The following is a 23,092-nucleotide window of genomic DNA, read 5'->3' as shown; positions in this document are numbered from 1 at the left end:
TTATGCCCGCAAGTGTTCTGCATAATCGGGGTATTGTTCCAGGCGGGGTGAGGGGATATGCCCTCTTTGCGTTGTATTGACGTTTCTGTATTTGATGTTATCCTATGGTGCTATGCAGGAGGTCTGTCTGCCAGTTATTCGTCTAGGCCAGGGTTGTGGTTGGCCTGGCGTGGGTGGGAGTGGAGAGGGATGGGGTTTTAGGATGCGCAGCACTACTTGGAGACACTACACATTGCACAGTTACTAAGCATGTATCAGGATCTTATGGCTGACACTGGCGTGAGTGGTTCAACGGGGTCTGACACTACTGACCGCACTCCCCGCAGGATAGATACACAGGGCGCTGTACGTGCTCTTACATGGAATGTGTGGGGTCTCCATGACCCCAGGAAACTATTAAAAGTATTGGCATACCTAACAAGACATGACATCGATATCGCACTTTTACAGGAAACCCACCTACCTCTCTCTAGCCGGCTACTTCGTAGCAGAGGCTTGGAGGGGAACACACATGCTGCGGGCTTCACTACACATGCCCGGAGGGTACTCACATGGGTTCGCCCTAAGTCTGCCTACACATGGGAGCCCTTGCATACGGATGTTAACGGTAGATTTGTGGTTTCTACCTGTCGGGGTAAGGGTCTGGACCTACTGGTTATTAATGTATAAGGGCCCAACTATGATAACCCGGACTTTTATATAAACTTGTTTAGTAGAGTACAGACTCTTGAAAGGGGGCGGCAACTATGGGGCGGGGACTTCAATTTAGTTATGAACCCGGAATGTGACCACTCAGGGGGACCGACTGGACGTTTCACCGCCTCGGCTCGTACACTCGCTGCATCTATGATACGCACAGACCTACGTGATGTATGGAGACAGCGGTTTCCCTGACAAAGGGGGATTTACACGCTATTCGGCATTCCATAACTTGCACACATTTATTGATTACTGGTTGGCCTCTAGACAGCTGTAAAATCAGGTGCGAACTTGTGAGGTTCTTGCACATACGTGTTCGGACCATTCCTCGGTTTTGGTTGTAATTGACCCCCCCTCAAAGACAATCCCTCCCTACACCTGAAGGTTTCCCCCATATTCCCTAATGGATGAGGTATTCAAGGCTGGACTAGCAGAGGCAATTGAAACATATTTTGACAAAAATGTGGGCTCGGTAGAGAGCTTTCAGGTATCATTGGAGGCGTTTAAGGTTTACATTTCAGGGGTCACGATGTCCAAGCACTCAGGAGTACTTAAAGCGCTGCACAGGAGGTTGGCCGACCTAGAGACACGTCTGCAACACGGTGCTGATGATGGCAGAATTCAGGACCCAACTGGAGGAATTTCAAGAAACGGCTGATGCTGAAATTAAACATCTCTGCAAATATGCCACTGCACGTATTTATGGGGAGGGTGAAAGACCGGGTAGGGTACTTGCACAGTTACTACGGAATCACTGCGACCGCTCTGGGGTCACTGTTCTGAACTCTACAGAAGGGTTTACACTAACAGATGATCATGCCATAGCAGAGTGGTTTAGACAATTCTCTTTGTTACTGTATTCTTCTCGTAGCACAGGCTCTGAGGCAGAAATATTAGACTAATTATCACATATTAAGCTGCCATGGCTGACTGATACATGTCGCAAATTTTTGATGCGACAAATAGAGAGAGAGGAAATACTTCTCGCGCTATCTAACATGAGAGCGGGTGGTGCCCCAGGGATAGATGGCCTAACGGTGGCATTTTACAAGGCGTTCTTGGACCTATCACTGCAGCATCTAACCGCTTTATTTGATGATATGTGTGAGTCGGGTTCGATGCAGCCCTCCATGAGCGAGGCGGTAATTGAGGCCATTTTAAAACCAGGGAAACCACCTGAGGAATGCTCGTCATATCGTCCCCTCCTATTGCTCAGCGTTGACACCAAATTCTTTGCAAAGATTTTGGCCAATCGACTAGTGCCTCTAGTGCCCATGCTAGTCGTGCTGGAACAGACTGGGTTTGTACCGGGACGTAACATCACTTATAATCTACGCAGTGTTTGGTGCTATACAGCACACCATTTTGGACACGTGTGTAGTGGCGGTGTTTCTCAACATGGAGAAGGCATTCAACTCTGTTGAATGGCCCACAATGAGGCAGGTTCTATCGCGAATGGGCTCGGGACCGGTCTTCTTGCAGTTGTTGGGGATACTTTATAGCTCGCCCAAGGCACGTATTAAAATTGGTGACTTGGTAACAGATCTGATATTTATATCACGGGGCACAAGACAGGGCTGTCCGCGCTCTCCGATTCTTTATGGGTTCGTAGCGGAACCCTTAGCCTGTGCGTTGCGAGAGTATCACAGATATAAGGGCATTCGCATCCCAGGGAATGAACTCACTCGACCTTTGCCGATGACATGCTTCTTTATGTGCGTGATCCTGAATGGCATCTCTCACTGGTTTTGCGGGAAGTGGTGCTTTTTGGGAGGGTTTTGGGTCTGCTAGTCAACTGGTCCAAATCTATTATATGCCCCCTCACGCCGTCTATGACACAATTTGACCTGAACTACCCACTTCAATGGACGACTGTCTCAGTGAGGTACCTTGGTATACAGGTGCACTCGGACTCGGACAAGGTTTTTAGGGAAAATTATGATGTACTAGTGAGTAAACTGGAAGATGATGTGGACCATTGGATTCGATTACCGTTGACGCTTCTGGGTAGAATTTCAATAATGAAAATGGTGATACTCCCTCGATTCCTGTTCCTTTTTACAAATATTCTGATGGTCTTCCCCGATATATTCTTTAAGAAACTCACAACTCTGATGGTTTAATTAGCTTGTGCGGGTAAACAGCAGAGAGTCAAATGGCAAATACACACGCTACCTTACCACATGGGGGGTTGGAGTCACCGGACTTTGATCTTTATTATAGAGCTGCGCAGAGTGCCCACGCTCATCCCTGGATACACGGTTCGCCGGATATTCCTCACCTACGCATTGAGCATTAGGTGGTAGCCAAGAGCCCGCTGCCCATGTTGCCCTTCGCGCCTCCGGATCGTAGAACTGGCATTCTCGACTCGATTAATGTAACCAATCATGCCTGGCATCACCTACTGAAGTTGCAAGCTGGTGCTCTGCTGTATTCACCTGTGGCGCCCCTGGATTGGTGTCACTGGCTGCCGTCATGTAGAGATAGGGGTGTGGTTCGTGCGCTTCACTCCATTGGTGTCCATACTATGGGGGAGTTGTTTGAAAGCAGAACCATGAAGGATTGGGACTCCATGGCTGGTGAGGAAAATGCTCCCACACTCCTCACCAAGTTTCAGTATCACAGGACAAGACCTGCATTGCTGCAGCTGCTAGGCACTGACCTGACTAAACCGCCGGAAGTGACTGCACTCTCCCTGATCTTAAAAACACACGCCCTGACGGGAATGGGCTCTAAAATTTACAAACAAGTTATGTCATTCAGAGAGAACCACTACACTAAAGCTTGCTTAGCCTGGCAGAGCGACCTGAATAAGGAAATAGATGACGATATGTGGTTATATTGCTGCCTTAACATGAAACGAGATGAGAGAGATGCTGTGTGCTAGTAGCGGACGTTACACTTCTGGCTTGGCTCTGCCCTCATGTGGCTAATTTTTGGGGACAGGTGTTCTCGGAATTGACAGCTATAACAGGGCAGGTGTTTACACCAGACCCGGCTCTGGCGCTGCTGGGCTACTCAAAACCTTTACCTAAGGGACTGCGTAGGCTAGTCGATATGGGACTGTTGATGGCGAGGCGCAGGATGGCTGTTGGTCGAGAGGCCCGCTGCCTGCGCTGACCCAAGGGGCCTTTGACATGTTATACTGCTCTACACAAACAGAAAATGATAGTGACCTCATGCAATAGACCTAAGAGTTTTTGGGCACTGTAAAATACATATAGGGCCAATAAAAACAACAATGGTGGGGGATCTCCAAGAGAAGTACAGATGTTATTGGTTCTGCCTCCGACACGTTGTTCCTATACTATAGTACGTAGGGAGTAAGCGGACTTCGGTAAAATGCTGTTACTGCGGGAACTGGGGTGGGATATTGTTGCTCTGAGAGTTGCCTTATGATCATAAATGGACTGTCCTCCTGTTCCCTACCTCAGATTAGGTTATAATAGTATCGAGTGTGTTGTGATATTTTGCTTGTACATTACCCTGTTAATCTTCGAACTTGCTGTGAATTTTTTATAATTTATCACTGTGATGCCATAATAACTGAAATGTGTCTGCAGCTTATTGTACAGCTCGCATCTGGAGCTCCTTTGTTCTCGTTAAAGCGCAATATAGTAATTAATATAAAAAAGGTCATTGTAACAACACAACAGGAACATATAGAGTAAAGGCAGTAAACCTGCAAGCTACACACACACACAATGGACTGTGTGGATATCAACAGTTCAAGCACCCCACTCACTCAAAAAATGAACACTGTGGAGGGCTAGAACCCTATACACAGGACAGGTACACAGCTGATAGCACCAGAGGATCCTTCTCTCAGACGGAAGAGGTTGAAGATAGCCAACTGCAGTGCATGTTTCCTTTGCACAGAATAGAAAATCTTAAGTTTCGCTGACAATAACAAGTTACAACAGGAGCAGCAATGCAGGCTTCATAACACAGAAAAGACACAGCATGAAACCTCTTCTCACATACAATGGTAAACTGCATGGTAAAGAGCAACACAAACCTACATAACAAGATGGGTAAATGTAAATGTAAATGCGCACTACTTACCCGGAGGGTCCCAAGGCGCTTCACTCGCTCTTCGCTTCTGTGCTGAGTGGTCGCTCCCCAGTGTCCCTGGCGACATTTGGTATCGTTGTGCCTCGCTTTTAATGTAAACTGCCTCAGAAATATTGCCTGCAGTCTGCCTTGGTTTCCGTTTAGCTTTTAATTGACTTTCGAATTGCCATTGTAACTGATTGCGCGTTTTCTCCCCTAGCGCTGCTCACCCCTCCGCTGTGCTTCGCTTTTATTGTAAACTGCCTCAGAAATATTGCTTGCAGTCTGCCTTGGTTGCCGCTTTGCTTTTTAAGCACTTTTGAATTGCCATTGTTACTGATTGCGCGTTTTCCCCCAAGCGCTCTTTCCCCCAAGCGCTCTGCTGTGCCCACCCCTCCGCTGCCATTTTGTTTGTTGTTGTTGTTGTCGTCCTCTGTAGCCCGCCCCGCCTCCCAGCTGAGCCGCCCTCGCCCCTCCCCCCTCCACTACCCATATATGACAGTTGCTCCCGCGCGCAGCGACCGCGCCCCGATCGCGCCGAAGGTGCGCCAAAGGTAAGCCCGTCTACGCCCGTCCGCGCCTGGACCGCGCCCAGCGCCAGACCCCCTGGCCCTCGCACCGCCCAGCCCTTCCGCATTACTTACGATGCCACCACCCTCCTAGCCCTCAACCCCGGCCGCTCCCTCAACTGTGCCCAAGCTGCTCCTGGATACACCCATGGACCCTTTTCTTGTTACTCCTGCAAGTTCGACGGTAACAAGACCAACTCCTCATCTACAATCAGACCACAGATATCCGACCCCAACCACCTACAATGCATCTTGCTCAACACCCGCTCGGTCCACAGGCACGCCATCGACCTATGGAATCTACTAGACACCATCTCTCCGGACGTCGCTTTCCTAACAGAAACATGGATGAATGCCTCTTCCGCCCCGGACATCACCATTGCCATCCCGGAAGGCTATAAGATCATCCGCAAGGACCGGGCCGGCCACACAGGAGGAGGCATCGCTATCGTCCATAAGAAATCCATCCGCATCTCAACCAGCTCAGACGTCAATCTCGCCATCACTGAACACCTTCACTTCCAGATCCACATCGACCCCAAGACCACACTCAGAGGCACCCTCCTTTACAGACCACCAGGACCCCGCGCACAATTTAGTGAAGACATCACAGACTTCATCACTCCACACGCGCTCCCCTCCGAGGAATACATCCTTTTGGGAGACCTCAAATTTCACCTTGAAAAGAACAACGGCCGCAACACCACCACCCTTTTGGACAACCTCGCAAACCTCGGACTTAAACAACTTGTCACTACCCCCACCCACATCGCAGGTCACACACTCAACCCTATCTTCACTTCCAGCAAGCATGTTTCCTTCAGCCACACCACAGCTCTCCTTTGGACTGACCACAGCTGCGTTCACTTCACCTACAACAAGCCCACAACCAACAACCACCCCCAACCCACTTTGCAAAGAAATTGGAACAAAATCACCATCGACCAGATCTCCTCATCGCTTCTTCAAAAGCCCCCCGCCCACTCCTCAAACCCTGACCAAGCAGCCACCAACCTCACCAAATGGTTATCCAACAGCGCCGACATCCTAGCACCGCTGAAACAACGACAAATCAAACCAGGCAGCAAGAAGGCCTCCTGGTTCAATGACGACCTTAAGAAATCCAAGAAACTCTGTCGCTCCCTCGATAAGGCCTGGAAAAAAGACCCAACCACCAGCACCAAGGACGCCTTCAAAAACGCCACCCGCATACACCACCAACTAATCCGAAATGCCAAGAAAGCAGCCTTCAAGGACCGTCTAGATAACAACGCCCATAACAGCAAAGAATTATTCAACATCGTCAAGGAATTCACCAACCCCTCAGCCAACTCCAATGACATCACCCCCTCTCAAGCCCTCTGCGACTCCCTAGCCTCATTCTTCCACGATAAAATTGCAGACATCCACAACAGCTTCGACAACCAACCCGGAGACCAACCCACCCAATCCCCTGCAGGACACCCACCCCCCCTGAACACCCTCAAGGACTGGAAGCCAATCCCAACTGAGGACACCATCCGTCTGATGAATTCTATCCATTCAGGATCCCCCACAGACCCCTGCCCTCACCACATCTTCAACAAAGCAGACTCCATTATTGCACCGCACCTCCGAGACGTCATCAACTGCTCCTTCAACTCCGCATCCTTCCCGGAAAGCTGGAAACATGCCGAACTCAGCGCCCTCCTGAAGAAACCCACAGCTGACCCCACCGAACTCAAAAACTATCGCCCCATCTCGCTCCTCCCATTTCCGGCCAAAGTCATCGAGAAAGCTGTCAACAACCAGCTCGCCGCATTCCTCGAAACCAACAAATCCCTCGACTCTTCACAGTCCGGCTTCCGAGCTAAGCACAGCACCGAAACCGCCCTCATCGCAGCAACAGACGACATTCGAACTCTACTGGACAATGGAGACACAGTCGCCCTCATCCTCCTCGACCTCTCCGCAGCATTCGACACAGTCTGCCATAGCACCCTTCTACAGCGCCTCAAAGACATCGGAATCAAAGGAAAAGCTCTGGAATGGATCACCTCGTTCCTCTCCGGAAGAACCCAGAGAGTCCGCCTTCCACCATTCAAGTCAGAGGCTACTGAAGTCATCTGCGGAGTTCCTCAAGGATCCTCACTCAGTCCCACCCTCTTCAACGTTTACATGAGCCCCCTTGCGGCCATCGCACGCCAACATAACCTCAACATCATCTCCTACGCCGACGACACTCAACTGATCCTATCACTCACCAGAGACCCTAACACGGCCAAAACCAACCTTCACGAAGGGATGAAAGAAGTAGCCGAATGGATGAAGCACAGCCGACTGAAACTAAACTCAGACAAAACAGAAGTCCTCATCCTAGGTACCTCCCCCTCCGCCTGGGACGACTCTTGGTGGCCAGAGGCCCTTGGAAAAGCACCCACCCCGACGGACCACGCACGGAACCTGGGCGGGCGTCATCCTGGATTCCTCACTCTCGATGAACAGACAAGTCAACGCCGTTTCTTCATCTTGCTTCAACATTCTTCGCATGCTCAAAAAAACTTTCCGCTGGATCCCCACCGAAACCAGAAAAACAGTCACCCACGCTCTGGTCACGAGCCGACTGGACTACGGAAACACCTTATACGCCGGCACCACCGCAAAACTCCAGAAGAAACTACAACGTATCCAGAACGCCTCAGCCAGGCTCATATTAGACATCCCGCGTCAAGAGCACATCTCTGATCACCTGAAAAACCTCCACTGGCTCCCCGTCAATAAGAGGATCACTTTCCGACTCCTAACCCACGCACACAAAGCACTCTACGAAATCGGACCCGAATGCCTCAACTCACGACTATCCTTCTACACCCCTTCACGCCAACTACGATCCTCCAACCAAGCCCTTGCCACTGTACCTCGCATCAACAAAACCACCATGGGAGGTAGATCCTTTTCCTACCTAGCAGCTAAAACTTGGAACTCACTTCCCCCTCACCTTCGTCTCACTCAGAACCACCTAGCATTCAGAAAGCAACTCAAAACATGGATTTTCGACAAATAACTCCCCACCCTTCTTCAAGCGCCTTGAGACCCTCTGGGTATGTAGCGCGCTATACAAATTTCTGACTTGACTTGACTTGACTTGACCGCTGCGAAACCCTTCCTGGCTTCCCTGAGAGATGGTCCCTTAATGGGTATCTCCAGGGTGAGACCAGGCATCCCCGGCGGTCTGGTGGGGCCGTTAGTGAAGATGAGGCAAGCTAATGCCCAGAGTTGCCGAGTGTGATCGCTGATCAGAGTGGGCACCGAGGCGAGAGAATTATCGAGTCCGCTGACCCTGGTCCAGAAACCTGCCGCGCCGGGAATAGAACCCTGGTCCCGGGCCGTCCTCTGCTCTCAGGTCTGCCGCCTCTAACCAGTGAGCCACACTACTTCACTCAAAAAATGAACACTGTGGAGGGCTAGAACCCTATACACAGGACAGGTACACAGCTGATAGCACCAGAGGATCCTTCTCTCAGACGGAAGAGGTTGAAGATGGCCAACTGCAGTGCATGTTTCCTTTGCATCAACAAAAGGTGTGCAAGCTTCTGCTACACAAAAAACGACAATTATGGGCAGTGCAGCAGACCCCTTCCTCATAAAAGAGATACAGCACTGGTAGAAGGGAGTAGTGCAAGCCTCAAGCACTAAACAGATATAGCATTACAATAGGAATCATAGTAGCATCAAAGAATGCAGACATCACATAAAATAGAGCATGGGCATTTGTAACGGGATAGGTGTTGCACAGTTTACATCAGAGGTTCTTAACCTGTGGTCTGCAGACCCCTGGGAGTCCACAACTTTTGTCCAGGGGTCCATAGACCAGTTATACACGCTTCACATGTGTTAATTGCCCCCTGACCTCAGGCAATTAGGAGGCATACCAAAACTTCTTTGACTTGCCTGGTCAGCCTCTGGGCTGAGACACAAGCACTGCAGGAGAAGAACAACCTGCGGCTGCTTGTGGGTTCAGGGCAGGGCCGGAATAGGAACTGACAACAGCCCCTTCAAAATTATAAATTCAGCCCCATTTGCACCAAGTGAGTGACCCACAACACATAGCTCAGTATGATTTTTCCTAGGATAATTTTGGAAAAGTAAAACTGAAAGGTGCATGTTAACTGCTCAGTTTTTTAAATTATATTTGCTAGTTTTACTGGCTGTTCTGAAAGCGATTTAATCAAATATTCCAATGCATAAGAGTTTAGCACGTAGCACTATTTCTTTACAGCTTCTAATCATGCATGCACCTGTGCAAAATTTGTGTGCCTGACGAGAAAAAGAACATGTTGGTACCATTATTATGAGAGGCTTTCTAGTCATTTATTCATTCATTCAGTAGTCTTTGAAACGGGCCTAAGAATTGTTTGCAGACCGCTTGGTTCAGGTAATGTGCACCATAACTCCGGGAGATGAAACCGTCCTCCTGAGGCCCCAGCCTCCCGGGGGTTTGCCCACTTGGCCAGTCCGGCCATGGTTCACAGCCTTGAAGGAACAAATAACCGCAAAGAAAACATAACAAGATCCAAACGTGAAAAATATATATTTCTTTGCACTGAGGATATAAAATCACAAACAGACTATACAGAAGTGTGAGAGAAGACACAAGATGAGGAGGAGAGGGCCAGTCCAGGAGAGAGCAGTTAATTTTGACTGTGCTGCGTGAATTTTCAGCAAACCACATCCAGCATTGGGACGCAGCTCTCCTTAATTGATTGTCGGGGAAAAGAGACTCAAAGGAACAGAAGAAATTCAGAGGTTAAGGCTGATGTGGTGATGCTATAACCGTCCGTGGTGATACCTAAGAGTTTTGGGACATGTTCAAAAGCTGTGCATTTCCAGCTGTGGTGCTGGTGGGAACCACAACTTGAAATCTGAGAAGGCTCCAAACTAGGGCTGGGAGGAATTTCTGTAACGCTACTACGCGGAATTATGGAAAAAAATGTGTGGAAAATGAGCGCACGTTCTAGGGTCTGTGTTCCTGTGACAGGGGTCCCTCGTGCCAGGGCAGGCTACCTGATCTCCCCGGCCTGGCTGGGTTGGGAAGCAGGGACCGGTCCAGGGGCCTGGGTTTCTGTCAGGCCTGAAGTGTGGGAGCCCCCATCTTGCAGCCTGCCAAGTGTCCATCTGCCCGCGAGAAGGGTCCCTGGTGCAGAGCACTGGAGCCCTGCAAGGGCAGGCGTGAGCCCTACCGCTATGGCTCGGCTTGGGCGGGTAGATGGGCGTCCTTTCGGTTTCAGCCATCTGGTCGCACCTTTCCCCTCGGCTGTCTGGTCGCATGCAATGCTTTCCAATGGGGTGACGAGATGGCCGGCCTGCCCTGGAAGTCCAGATGGGGGTTTATTTACCTCCCGGTTCCCAGCCAGGGCTCTAGGAGGTCGAGCACGTTCGTGCCCAGTTCCCCAGAGTCTCATGGTGCGCACAGGTTCCCAGAAAGAGGGGTAGCATTCCTCCAGATTAGTAGGGGCAGGATATGCCGGAACACCACTACCGTGCTGGCGGTTCTCCCGTAAACACCTCCCGTCAGTCCGGGGCATCCCTCCTCCAGCCCACGGCGTGGCAAAGTGCCTGGGACTGACTCAATGGGTCCCAGGAGGTCCTCCCAGAGAGCTCCGGTGATCCTCCCCGTGCCTGAGGCCCAGCCTCGTCGTGCCCGAGGCCCAGCCAGGGTCTCTGAGCCCATGGGAAGCGCATCCCCCGAGCCCTGCAAGGGCAGGTGGGAGCCATAATGGCGAAGGCTCAGGACGGGCAGATGGGCGTCCTATCGGTCCCGGCCATCTGGTCGCACCATTTCCCCCTTGGCCAGCTGGTCGCACGCCATGGTTTCCAAAAGGGCGACCAGATGGCCGGGCCGCCCTGGAAGTCCCGATGGGGGCTCATTCGCCTCCCTGATCCCAGCCAGGGCTCCAGGAGGTCGGGCACGTCCGGGCCTAGGGTCCTCTGAGTCTCTCACTGCGCACGGGTTCCCAGAAAGAGGGGTAGCCTTCCTCCAGATTACTAGGGGCATGGTATGCTGGGACACCCCTCCCGGGCTGGTGGTTTTCTCCCAGCAGCTGGACGGGACAAGGCACTGCCCCAGCCCTGGGTCCGTCCCCGGGCCTGCCGCGTGGCAGGCTGCCCCGGATGGGGTCCTGCGGGCCTCCCCCTGCTTGGATGGGTTAAGGGTCTCCGCGGGGCCCCAGAGAGGGCTACCTCCCCACCCTGGGTTCTGTCCTCGATCATGCCGCGTGGCTGGGAGCCCGGGATGGGGTCCCACGGGCCCGGGGAGCCTTCCCCTTTGGGCCCAGGTGCCCCGGGTGGGTCCAGGGGCCGGCTGGGCCCCCGGTTTGGGTGCTCTAGCCCCAGGCCCTGGCCTTCGGTATGCCAAAGGCCAGGGGCGGGTTCAGTCGTGCCTGGGAAGCCTCCCCCTGCTCTGCCGGGTTCAGCGGCTCCCAGTGGCTTCAGAGAGGGCTGCTTACCCACCCTAGACTCCGTCATTGGTCCTGCTGCGTGGCAGGGTGCCAGGGACGGGGTCCGGCGGGCCCGGGGAGGCTTCCCCTGCACCTCTAGGCGCCCTGGATATGGGTCCAGGGGCCCCGCCAGGCCCCCAGTCAGGTTCTCCAGCCCTGTCCCCCGACCTGCCGCTCTGCCAAAGGCCCGGGACGGGGTTACGTTGTGCCTGGGGAGCCTCCCCTTGCTTGGCTGGGTTCTGGAGCTCCGGCCGGGGCCCCGTGGCGGGTGGCCTCCCCACCCCGGGCTGTGTCCTTGGTTCTGCCCTGTGGCAGGGTGCCCGGGAAGAGGTCCCGTGGGCCTGTGGAGGCTTTCCCTGCGCCTCTGGGCCCGGGAGCCCCGGGTCGGCGGCTCTGGCCCTGGGCCCGTCCTCCAGCCTGCCGCTCTGCCAAAGGCCCAAGACGGGGGACTGTCCAGCCCGTGCAGGCCTCTCCTGCTTCTCAAAGTGTCCGCGGGCCCCGGGTCAGAAGTTCAGTTGGGTACCCCTAGCAGCCTCCATGGATAGGGCCCCAGGCATCCGGCCCCCCATGCCCTGGCGCCCGCTCACTCTTTAGTTGGGGCACAAAGCAACCAGATGGCTTCCCTTTCGAGCCCGGCCACCTGGTCGAACCTTTCCCCTCTGCCATCTGGTCGTACGCAATGCTTTACAATGGGGCGACCAGATGGTCGGGCTTCCCTGGAAGTCTCGATGAGGGTTCATTTGCCTCCACGATCCCAGTGAGTGCTCCAGTAGGTCAGGCACATTCTCGCCTTGGGTCCCTTCTGTCACCTTGTGTCAGGGATCACAAGAAATGGGGGTAATTCTCCTCCGGATTAGTAGGGAGAGGGTCAGTCAGACCTCCGTGTGGATTCTGAGACAGGGGAAGGCAGCACACGGGCCTGCCCGCCGGGGCCTCCAAGGGGCCCGGGTCTCCACCTGCCTCTCAGCCCCGTAAGGTGCAGTGATGCTGAGATGGGGGAAGGCAGCACCGGGCCTGCCACGCTGGGGCCCCCAGGTACTCACCTGCCTCTCAAGCCCCTTAGATTGTCCTTATTCTTCGAGTTTGCTCAGTCAGACCTCCCTGAGGACTGGCAATGCTGAGATGGGGGAAGGCAGCACCCTGGCCCACCCGCTGGGGCCCCCAGGGGCCCGGGTATGCACCTGCCTCTAGGTCCCTTCCCGATGGTCCTTTTTCTCAGAGTTTGCTCAGTCAGAACTCTGTGAGGTCTGGCGATGCCAAGATGGGGGAAGGCAGCACCTGGGCCTGCCTGCCGAGGCCCCCAGGGGCCCGGGTACGCACCTGCCTCTCAGCCCCTTCCCGATGGTCGTTTTTCTCCAAGCCTGCTTGCCCCAGAAGCCGACAGGGACACTAAGCCAGCATACCCCCTGTGCAGGGGGGTCTTCTGCCAGGGGATGTCCCAGCCATACTCTGATAGATTGGGCACTCTCAGTCCATTTAGGGATGGACTGCTTGGCCAGCCTCTGCTGTTGTTTCAAGCAAGGCACTTCCTCCCTGCATGGACCATCTGACTCGAGGGCCAGCCACCTGGCGGGAGGCCCTTCACCCTACCCAGCAGAGCGAAGGCCCAGTGGCCCCAGCAGCTCGTGCCCCCCAGTGGTCTGACCCGAGCGGAAGGGATGGGGTGGCGCCAGGACCTCAGATGCTCCCGCCCAGCAGGTTCGTAGGCCCGTGCGCCACACAGTCACCCCTCTCCGCCCAGCACATTTCCACAGCAGCTTGGAACAACCGTTCTGGGGGGTGCTGCTGCCGCCAGGCTCTGGCACCCCTGCGTCTCACTCAGGCTGTGCCTTGGCCTTCTTCTCCCTTCCCGGGAGATGGTTGGGCCTGCCGGTGCCCATTTGACTGCACCTCTCAACCCCTCCAGCGAGCCTTCCCTCCCAGGCGGGTGGGCTCCTTCCCCCAGTAGGCTCTCAGAGGGAGGGGTGCGTGAAGTTTGCGGGTCAGGGAGATCAGCACGCTGCCCCCAGACCCACCCAGCCCGCAGGTGTGGGTAGCTGGTTGATCCTGTCAGTAGCATATGCTTGTCTCAAAGATTAAGCCATGCACGTGTAAGTACACACAGCCGGTATAGTGAAACTGCGAATGGCTCATTTAATCAGTTATGGTTCCTTTGATCGCTCCATCTGTTTCTTGGATAACTGTGGTAATTCTACAGCTAATACATGCTGATGAGCGCTGACCTCCTGGGATGCATTTATCAGACCAAGACCAATCTGGGCTCGCCCAGCCGCTTTAGTGACTCTAGATATCCTCGAGCCGATCGCACGTCCCCGTGATGGCGACGATACATTCGGATGTCTGCCTATCAACTTTCGATGGTACTTTCTGTGCCTACCATGGTGACCATGGGTATTGGGGAATCAGGGTTCGATTCCGGAGAGGAAGCATGAGAAATGGCTACCAAATCCAAGGAAGGCAGCAGGCGCGCAAATTACCCACTCCCAACTCTGGGAGGTAATGACAAAAAATGCAGAACTCTTTTGAGGCCCTGTAATTGGAATGAGTACACTTTAAATCCTTTAATGAGGATCCATTGGAGGGCAAGTCTGGTGCCAGCAGCCGCTGTAATTCCAGCTCCAATTCCATATATTAAAGTTGCTGCAGTTAAAAAGCTTGTAGTTGGATCCTGTGATTGAGCTTGCGGTCCGCTGCGAGGCGAGCTACTGCCTGTCCCAGCCCCTGTTTCTCAGTGCCCCCTTGATGCTCTTGACTGAGTGTCCTGGGGGTCCAAAGCGTTAACTTTGAAAAAATTAGAGTGTTCAAAGTAAGCCTGTCGCCTGAATACTTCAGCTAAGAATAATGGATTAGGACTCCAGGTATATTTTGTTGGTTTTCGGAACTGGGGCCATGAGGGACTGCCGGGGGCATTCGTATTGTGCCGCTAGAGGAGAAATTCTTGGACCGGCGCAAGATGAACAAAGCGAAAGCATTTGCCAAGAAAGTTTTCATTAATCAAAAACGAAAGTCGGAGGTTCGAAGACGATCAGATACCGTCGTAGTTCCGACCATAAATAATGCAGACTAGTAATCCGGCTGCGTTATTCCCATGACCTGCCAAGCAGCTTCCAGGAAACCAAAGTCTTTTGGGTTCCGGGGGGAGTATGGTTGCAAAGTTGAAACTTAAAGGAATTGACAGAAGGGCACCACCAGGAGTGGAGCATGCAGCTTAATTTGACTCAACACGGGAAACCTCACCAGCACGGACATGGAAAAGATTGACAGATTGATAGCTCTTTCTCGATTCTGTGGGTGGTGGTGCATGGCCGTTCTTAGTTGGGGGAGCGATTTGTCTGGTTAATTCCGATAACAAACAAGACTCCTCCATGCCAACTAGTTACGCGACCCCCAGCGGTCGGAGTCCAACTTCTTAGAGGGACAAGTGGCATTCAGCCACACGAAATCGAGCAATAACAGGTCTGTGATGCCCTTAGATGTCCGGGCGCTACACTGAACGGATCAGCATGTGTCTACCCTTCGCTGACAGGTGCAGGTAACCTGCTGAACCCCGTTTGTGACAGGAATTGGGGATTGCAATTATTTTCCATGAACGAGGAATTCCCAGTAAGTGCGGGTCATAAGCTTGCGTTAAGTCCGTGACCTTTGTACACACCGCCTGTCGCTACTACTAATTGGATGGTTTAGTGAGGTCCTCGGATCGGTCCTCGGCAACTGCCCTGGCGGAGCGCCGAGAAGACGATCAAACTTGACCATCTAGTGGAAGTAAAAGTCGTAACAAGGTTTCTCTAGGTGAACCTGCGGAAGGATCATTAAAGGCGGAGCAGACCAAGTGACCGACGGCGCCAGTCCGAAGCCCTTGGCTGCCTCCTGTAAGCACACACCGTAGGCACAGGGCCTGGCCCTGCCCTGGCCCGCCCCGGATGGCGCAGCGGTCTGTGGCAGCATGGGGTTCTCGGGTGAGGACCGGGCCTTCGGCTGGCTTCTTCCACCGGGGAGGACCTGACCGACACGCAAGGAACCAGGTACAGGGGGCGGCCCCTGTCCCTCTCTGGGAGGGTCACAGGAGTAGGCCCTCCCGAGATGGAACCCAAGCTCACCCGGCATGACCCAAGCAGTGGGGTAAACCGAATGGCAGTGCATCATGGGGCTGGTAACACCCCCTCTCGAAAGGCCCTGAAGCCGGATGGGCTCTTTGGCGCCCATGTCCTGGCTCCACTAGGATCCGTCCGACAGAAGAGTGACCCTTCTTGTTAGGCAGGGTAGGCCTGGAAGAGAAGGGGCTGAGGGCCTGTTAGGGGACCCCGGCTCCTCTTGGTGGGAGGCGTGCGGGATGGGGAGCTTCCCAGCTCTTCCCTTCCGGCGCCTCTGACCCGGGCAAGGGTGGCGTGAGCTGAACAAACCCAGCCCACCGCATGGCTCGGGCCGACCGGCGACAGATGGCTGATGTGCAGGTGGAGCGACCATGCCTCATTGCCAGGTACCCGGTTCGACCTGCTCCCATGCAGCCGGGCTGAGGCTGAGGGGTTTAAAGACCCATGTGGTCCCTCCCGGTTACTCCGGGAGGGACCGGCGGCTGCGGGGCTGCCTGCTCCTGTCACTTCGGGAGCCCCCTCCCTGGCCTGTGGGTGGGAGGACTCCCTGGCTGCATGCCGCACGTGGCTGTCTGTGGTGTCCCACCGGCTGCCCACGCGCCCGCGCCTCGGGTGCCCACCTCTATGACCGGCTTCCCAGGGAAGGCAAAACCCCTCCAGATACGATCCGGGAAAAGAGCGTGTGCGCTGCCAGGACTTAAGGCCCCTGCTCCGGCAGGGGCCTGGCCTTCCCTGGCAACCCCCTTTACACTCCAGCATTTTCTTCCGACTACGACCTCAGATCAGACGTGGCGATCCGCAGAATTTAAGCCTATTACTAAGCGGAGGAAAAGATACTAACCAAGATTCCCCCGGTAACGGCGACTGAAGATGGAAGAGCCCAGGACCGAATTACCCGCCCGGCGGCAGGCGCGGGGAATGTGGCATACAGAAGACCGACTCCCCAGCGTTGCTCAAGGTGCCCAAGTCCTTCTGATCGAGGCTCACCCCGCGGATGGTGTTAGGCCGTTAGCAGCCCCAGGCACGCCGGGATCGGGTCTTCTCGGAGTCAGGTTGCTTTGGAAGGCAGCCCAAAGTGGGTGGTAAACTACATCTAAGGCTAAATATGGACTGTTCTCAGTGTACCCCGACTGCGTTGCGCCGCTGGGTGGGGAGGCTCACGCCGGGCACCAGGGGTCTGCGGCGATGTCGTTTACCCACCCAACCCATCTTGAAACACGGACCAAGGAGTCCAACACGTGCGCGAGTCAGAGGGCCGAGCGAAACCCTATGGCGCAATGAAGGTGAGGGCCGGCGGCGGGTGCACCACCGGCCAGTCTCGCCCGCTCCGTCGGGGAGATGGAGCATGAGCGTGCGTGATAGGACACAAAAGATGGTGAACTATGCCTGGACAGGGCGAAGCCAGAGGAAACTCTGGTGAAGGTCCGTAGCGATCCTGACGTGCAAATTGGTCGTCCGACCTGGGTATAGGGGCGAAAGACTAATCGAACCATTTAGTAGCTGGTTCCCTCCGAAGTTTCCCTCAGGATAGCTGGCGCTCAGAGCCCCCAGTTTTATCTGGTAAAGTGAATGATTAGAGGTCCTGGGGCCGAAATGATCTCAACCTATTCTCAACCTTTAAATGGGTAAGAAGCCCGGCTCACTGGCGTGGAGCCGGGCATGGAATGAGAGTGCCTAGTGGACCACTTTTGGTAAGCAGAACTGGTGCTGCGGGATGAACCCGAACGCCGGGTTAAGAGCCCGATGCCAAAGCTCATCAGATCCCAGAAAAGGTGTTAGTTGTTATAGACAGCAGGACGGTGGCCATGAAAGTCTGAATCCGCTAAGGAGTGTGTAACAACTCACCTGCCGAATCAACCAGCCCTGAAAATTGATGGCGCTGGAGCGTTGGGCCCATACCCCGCTGTCGCTGAGAGCCGCAGGGGCTAAGCCGCAACGAGTAGGAGGGCCGCTGCGGTGCGCACTGAAGCCCGGGACGAGGGCCCCACGTGGAGATGCTGCAGGTGCAGATCTTGGTGGTAGTAGCAAATATTCAAACGAGAACTTTGAAGGCCGAAATGGAGAAGGGTTCCATGTGAACAGCGGTTGAACATGAGTCAGTTGGTCCTATGAGATGGGCAAGCCCCGTTCGGAAGGGACGGGTGATGGCCTCCGTTGCCCTTGGTCGATCGAAAGGGAGTCTGGATTAAATCCCCGAACCCGGAGTGGCGGAGACGGGTGCCCTCGTGGCGTCCAGTGCGGTAACGCAAATGATCCCAGGAGCCCCGGGGAGCGTTCTCTTTACTTTGTGAAGGGCAGGGCGCCCTGGAATGGGTTTGTCCCGAGAGAGGGGCCCAAGCCTTAGAAATGGTTGCGGTTCCGGCGGCGTCCAGTGAGCTCTCGCTGGCCCTTGAAAATCCGGGGGAGTTGGTGTAAATCTCGCGCCGGGCCGAACCCATATCCATAGCAGGTCTCCAAGGTGAACAGCCTCTGGCATGTTGGAACAATGTAGGTAAGGGAAGTCGGCAAGTCAGATCCGTAACTTCAGGATAAGGATTGGCTCTAAGGGCTGGGTTGGTCGGGCTGGGCAGGGTATGCCGGAACACCACTTCCGTGCTGGCGGTCCTCCCGTCAACACCTCCCGTCAGTCCGGGGCATCCCTCCTCCAGCCCATGGCGTGGCAAAGTGCCTGGGACTGACTCAATGGGTCCCAGGCAGTCCTCCCCGAGAGCTCTGGTGGTCCTCCCCGTGCCTGAGGCCCAGCCGGGGTCCCTGAGCCCCCCTGGACGTGGAGCCCCCCAATCCCTGCGTGGGCAGGCAGAAGCTCTACGGCGAAGGCTGGTGTGGGCAGATGAGAGTCCTTTCGGTCCCGGCCATCTGGTCGCACCTTTCCCTCGGCCATCTGGTCGCATGCAATGCTTTCCAATGGGGCGACCAGATGTCCGGCCTGCCCTGGAAGTCCAGATGAAGGCTCGTTCACCTCCGGGATCCCAGTCAGGGCTCCAGGAGGTTGGGCACATCCAAGCCCAGGGTCCCCTGAGTCTCTCGGTGTGCACGGGTTCCCAGAAAGAGGGGTAGCCTGCCTCCGGATTACTAGGGGCAGGGTATGCTGGGACACCCCTCCCGGGCTAGTGGTTCTCACCCAGGGACCAGATGTGCTGGGCCCGGATGACACCTCCCCACCCTCTGGGGCTCACTCCGCCCGATCCGCGCCACGGCAAAATGCCCGGGACGGGATCCATCGGTGCTGGGCAGTCCTCCCCCGGGTCTTCCCGTGCCTGAGGCCCAGTCGGTGTCTCTGAGCCCATGGGAAGTGCATCCCCTGAGCCCTGCAAGGGCAGGTGGGAGCCATAATGGCGAAGGCTCAGGACGGGTAGATGGGCGTCCTTTCGGTCCCGGCCATCTGGTCGCACCTTTTCCCCCTTGGCCAGCTGGTCGCATGCCATGGTTTCGAATAGCGATACAAAAGGGGATGATGGATAGAGCGTTTGAGCAAATCAAACACTCACCCCCAGTCAACTGATCCGGGTTTAATCCATCACCATTCTTTAGCTCACTCAGCCACCCCAGTTCAGACATGGCCCTATGCAAATCAGTCTGACCCTGTGCCTCATGGGAACAGTCCAGCCCGAACTGCCAAGCCAGGTCTTCCCTGGACCGGAAACAAGCATCCTGGGACCGGTTTCGGATTCATAATCCTCATCAGCCAGGCTATCTTGAATCCAGTGGCCAAGTGAGCAAGGGACTCACGTCTGAGCATACCCTGCCAACTTAGGGCGAACAAAGCGATACAAAAGGGGATGATGGACGGAGCGTTTGAGCAAATCCAACACTCACACCCAGTCAACTGATCTGGGTTTAATCCATCACCATTCTTTAGCTCACTCAGCCACCCCAGTTCAGACATGGCCATATGCAAATCAGTCTGACCCTGTGCCTCATGGGAACAGTCCAGCCCGAACTGCCAAGCCATGTCTTCCCTGGACCGGAAACAAGCTACTGAGGACCGGTTTCTGGCATTTGAGCCGGGGGAGGGGCAGCCTTTGAAGTCTGATGCCAAGGCACAGACAAATGGTGGTGTGTGATGTGGCTGGCTCTGTGCACGCGCATAGCTCACATGAACTGTATGCGATCCACAGGCTAGGTAGACTTTTCTTTTCCGCTTACTATAATCTCACCTATTTATCCCTGCGGAATATAATAGGCGAGACCTAAAAAATGAATGTGTCTTTGTGTAATGCATCTGGGGCTCATGTAAAGCACTATAGTACCTTTGGGTTGAATTAAAAATTTGCAAACATACGTGCCAAGTATTTTCAATTTTATTAAGGACACGGAGGCGATGATTATGTTTTCTCATTTCTATACTAGAAATGCACAGCAGCCAATCACAAAACAGTAAAGAAAAACACAACTACAATACCCATGAATACTCTGGGTATCACCTGGTAAATCATAGAGTAACCAGACTATATAAGGTCCCATAGAGAATACCACATCCTCTTTCTTTGTCCATACTAAAACAGTTCAATTGAAGAAGTCGCAGTCCAAAATGAAACCATACCATGGATGAAAGGAAAAACACCTCTAAGCAGCAGTCCACTGGAAAGAAAGACGCAATGCTTGTAGCAATGGAAGAAATACTGGAACTTGAGACAGCCATTAGTCTCATGACAGGATCGTACAGGAAGAACCTCATTTAGGATCAGAACCTGAAAAGAAATATAGAGTCGTAATACACCATTCCGTCATAGTAGAAATGCGTAATAACCAGAAGGGGGGGGGACTACAAGGAGTATAAGTAAATAATACACAACATACAGTTGCATGAAAAAAACAATATCATCACATTTGAAAATGCAATCAGACAAATTGGGTGGGATAATCCTCGCCTCCATCTCCTTAATAGAATTGAAAATTCTTGTCACATATGTTTGCAAATTTTTTATTCTATGGCAGGACCGGAGGCTCCGATTATGCTTGTTTAAAGCTGCGTCACCACTACAGATGCAATATCAACAATAGGTTTAAAATAGAAAGATTTAAACATAGAGTCAGATGACCAATCAGCGGCCTTCATTATGTCAAGCAAACTCACTCCCATAGAAAAAGCTTTAGAAGCCATAGCCCCTCGTGTGGAATGCACACCGAATGTGGAAACATCAATGCCTGCTTCATGCATGAGCCATCATACCCATCTCGCTAAAGTAGCTGGAGTCACAGGCCGAAATGGCTTCTGTAGAGCAATTAACAATTGACTATGCTGATCCTGTAGAAAAGGAGCAGTACTCACCTCCTATTCCTTAATACACTGAACCACACAAAGCTGCAGATTATTTGGAAAAGAAGGATATGTAACTGAAGACGTATTACATTTGGTGCGTCTGGAGACCGTAAAAGTAACACCTTCAGGTGAAAAGGTACGACCAGCAAGATCCAGAGCCTGAACATCAGAAACACGTTTGCACGAAACCAGACACAGTAACATCGTCAGTTTAGCTGAGAGTTGTTTGCGAGATAACAAAGAGTTGGAAGGCCAAGACTCCAAAAAACGCAAAACAACAGAAACATTCCATAAAGCTACATACTTTGGACAGGGCGGTTTTACCAGCCGTATACCTCTGAGTAACTTAGAAATCAAAGGATGCTCCCCAGCAGGTTTGCCATCGATAGAGATATGTCCTGCAGAAATGGCAGAACGAAAATTATTGACAGTCCTATAAGCCAGACCTGACGAAGCAATAGAGGACAGAAAATTTACAATTAAAGAGATATCCGCTGAAGCGGGATCCACCTCCCGTTGAGAACACCAATCACACAATCGTTTCCAAGCTGAAGCATAACGTTTGTGTGTGTTGGGGGACCAAGCTTCGCTGATAAATCTGGCAGCGTCTCTAGAAAGGCCTGGGATTTGCCAGCGTTCCCCGAAACCCGCCATACCACTAGGAACAGCTGACCCCATTGTACGAGGGGATGCAGATTGAGAAGAGGGTCCAGCAACAGGTACCATTTCTGGGTAAGGAGGAGCGGCGTCGAACAACTTATCTCCAGAAGAATTGGGAACCAAGTCTGAGCCCACCACAGAGGAGTGAGCAGAATGAACTCCGACTGGAAATGCTTTGTGCGAGCCAAGACCCTGGGAATCATCAGAAATGGGGGAAACGCAGAACACAGGAGAGGAGGCCAGACCTGGAGAAAAGCATCCGTGGCTAGGGCTTCCGGATCCGGACGCCAACTGAAAAACCGGGGAAGCTGAGTATTGAGGCGAGATGCCAACAGATCTATCTGACACCGACCCCAAATCCGGGACAGAGACCGAAATACACGAGGATGAAGCCTCCAATCGCTGAAATCCCTCAGATAACGAGAGTTCCAATCGGCTATCAGATTGTCGCGACCCAGGAGGTATTCTGCAATAACAGTGATCCGCCACTGAAGACAAAAGTGCCAAAAATCCTTCGCAATCTCTGCCAGAATCTTGGACCTCGTCCCCCCTAATTTGTTGACATACTGAACCGCTGAAACATTGTCCATGCGGAGGAGTATGCAACAATTCATCATTTGTGGAGCCAGACAACGAATCGCAAAAGACCCTGCCTGAAGCTCCCAGCAATTTATATAAAGCGACAATTCCTTCTGAGACCACCGGCCTCCCGTCGAGATCTAACCTCAACGGGCTCCCCAACCCCACAGACTGGCATCGGATTCCATCCCCACATCCGGGGACGTCCCGAACAGGGCTCGCCCTTTCCAAGATTCCATGTGCTCCAACCACCATAACATCTCCCACCGCGCGTCCTCCGACAGAGGAATCTGATCCGAATGGCGTAGGCCTTTCTGGAGATGTCTGATCTTTAGACGCTGAAGAGCCCGGTAATGCAAAGGACCCAGGAAAATCGCCGGAATCGAAGAAGCCAGCAGACCGACAATCCGAGCTACTGATCTCAATGACACACTTGGTTTGGACAAAACCAACCTCAACTCCCTCTTGATGGATCTGATCTTCTGATTGGGCAAGAGGAGTGGACAAGAGACCGCACTGACCAGAAAACCCAGAAATTCTATCGACTGAGAGGGACTGAAAAAAGACTTCTGAGGATTCACCAGAAACCCTAGTGATTGTAACAGATCTATTGACCAATTCAAATGAGTCTTCAACAGGAGAGGACACTGTGCCAAAATGAGAATATCGTCGATTAGGCGAACACCGCGGGCTCGCAAAGAC

The 23,092-nt window shown here is 53.4% G+C and overlaps 2 pseudogenes; both read left to right on the top strand.

Annotated features, from left to right (window-relative positions):
• The first annotated feature begins 13,830 nt into the window (after positions 1–13,830).
• LOC147702532 (18S ribosomal RNA) lies at positions 13,831–15,609 on the top strand (annotated as a pseudogene).
• A 1,074-nt stretch (positions 15,610–16,683) lies between these two features.
• On the top strand, positions 16,684–18,363 carry LOC147702531 (28S ribosomal RNA; annotated as a pseudogene).
• The last annotated feature ends 4,729 nt before the right edge of the window (positions 18,364–23,092 follow it).

Source organism: Lissotriton vulgaris, chromosome 7 (assembly GCF_964263255.1).
Source record: "Lissotriton vulgaris chromosome 7, aLisVul1.2, whole genome shotgun sequence".
NCBI lineage: Eukaryota > Metazoa > Chordata > Amphibia > Caudata > Salamandridae > Lissotriton > Lissotriton vulgaris.
The sequence above is the reverse complement of the archived record's forward strand: the minus strand, read 5'-3'. Positions and strand labels throughout refer to the sequence as shown.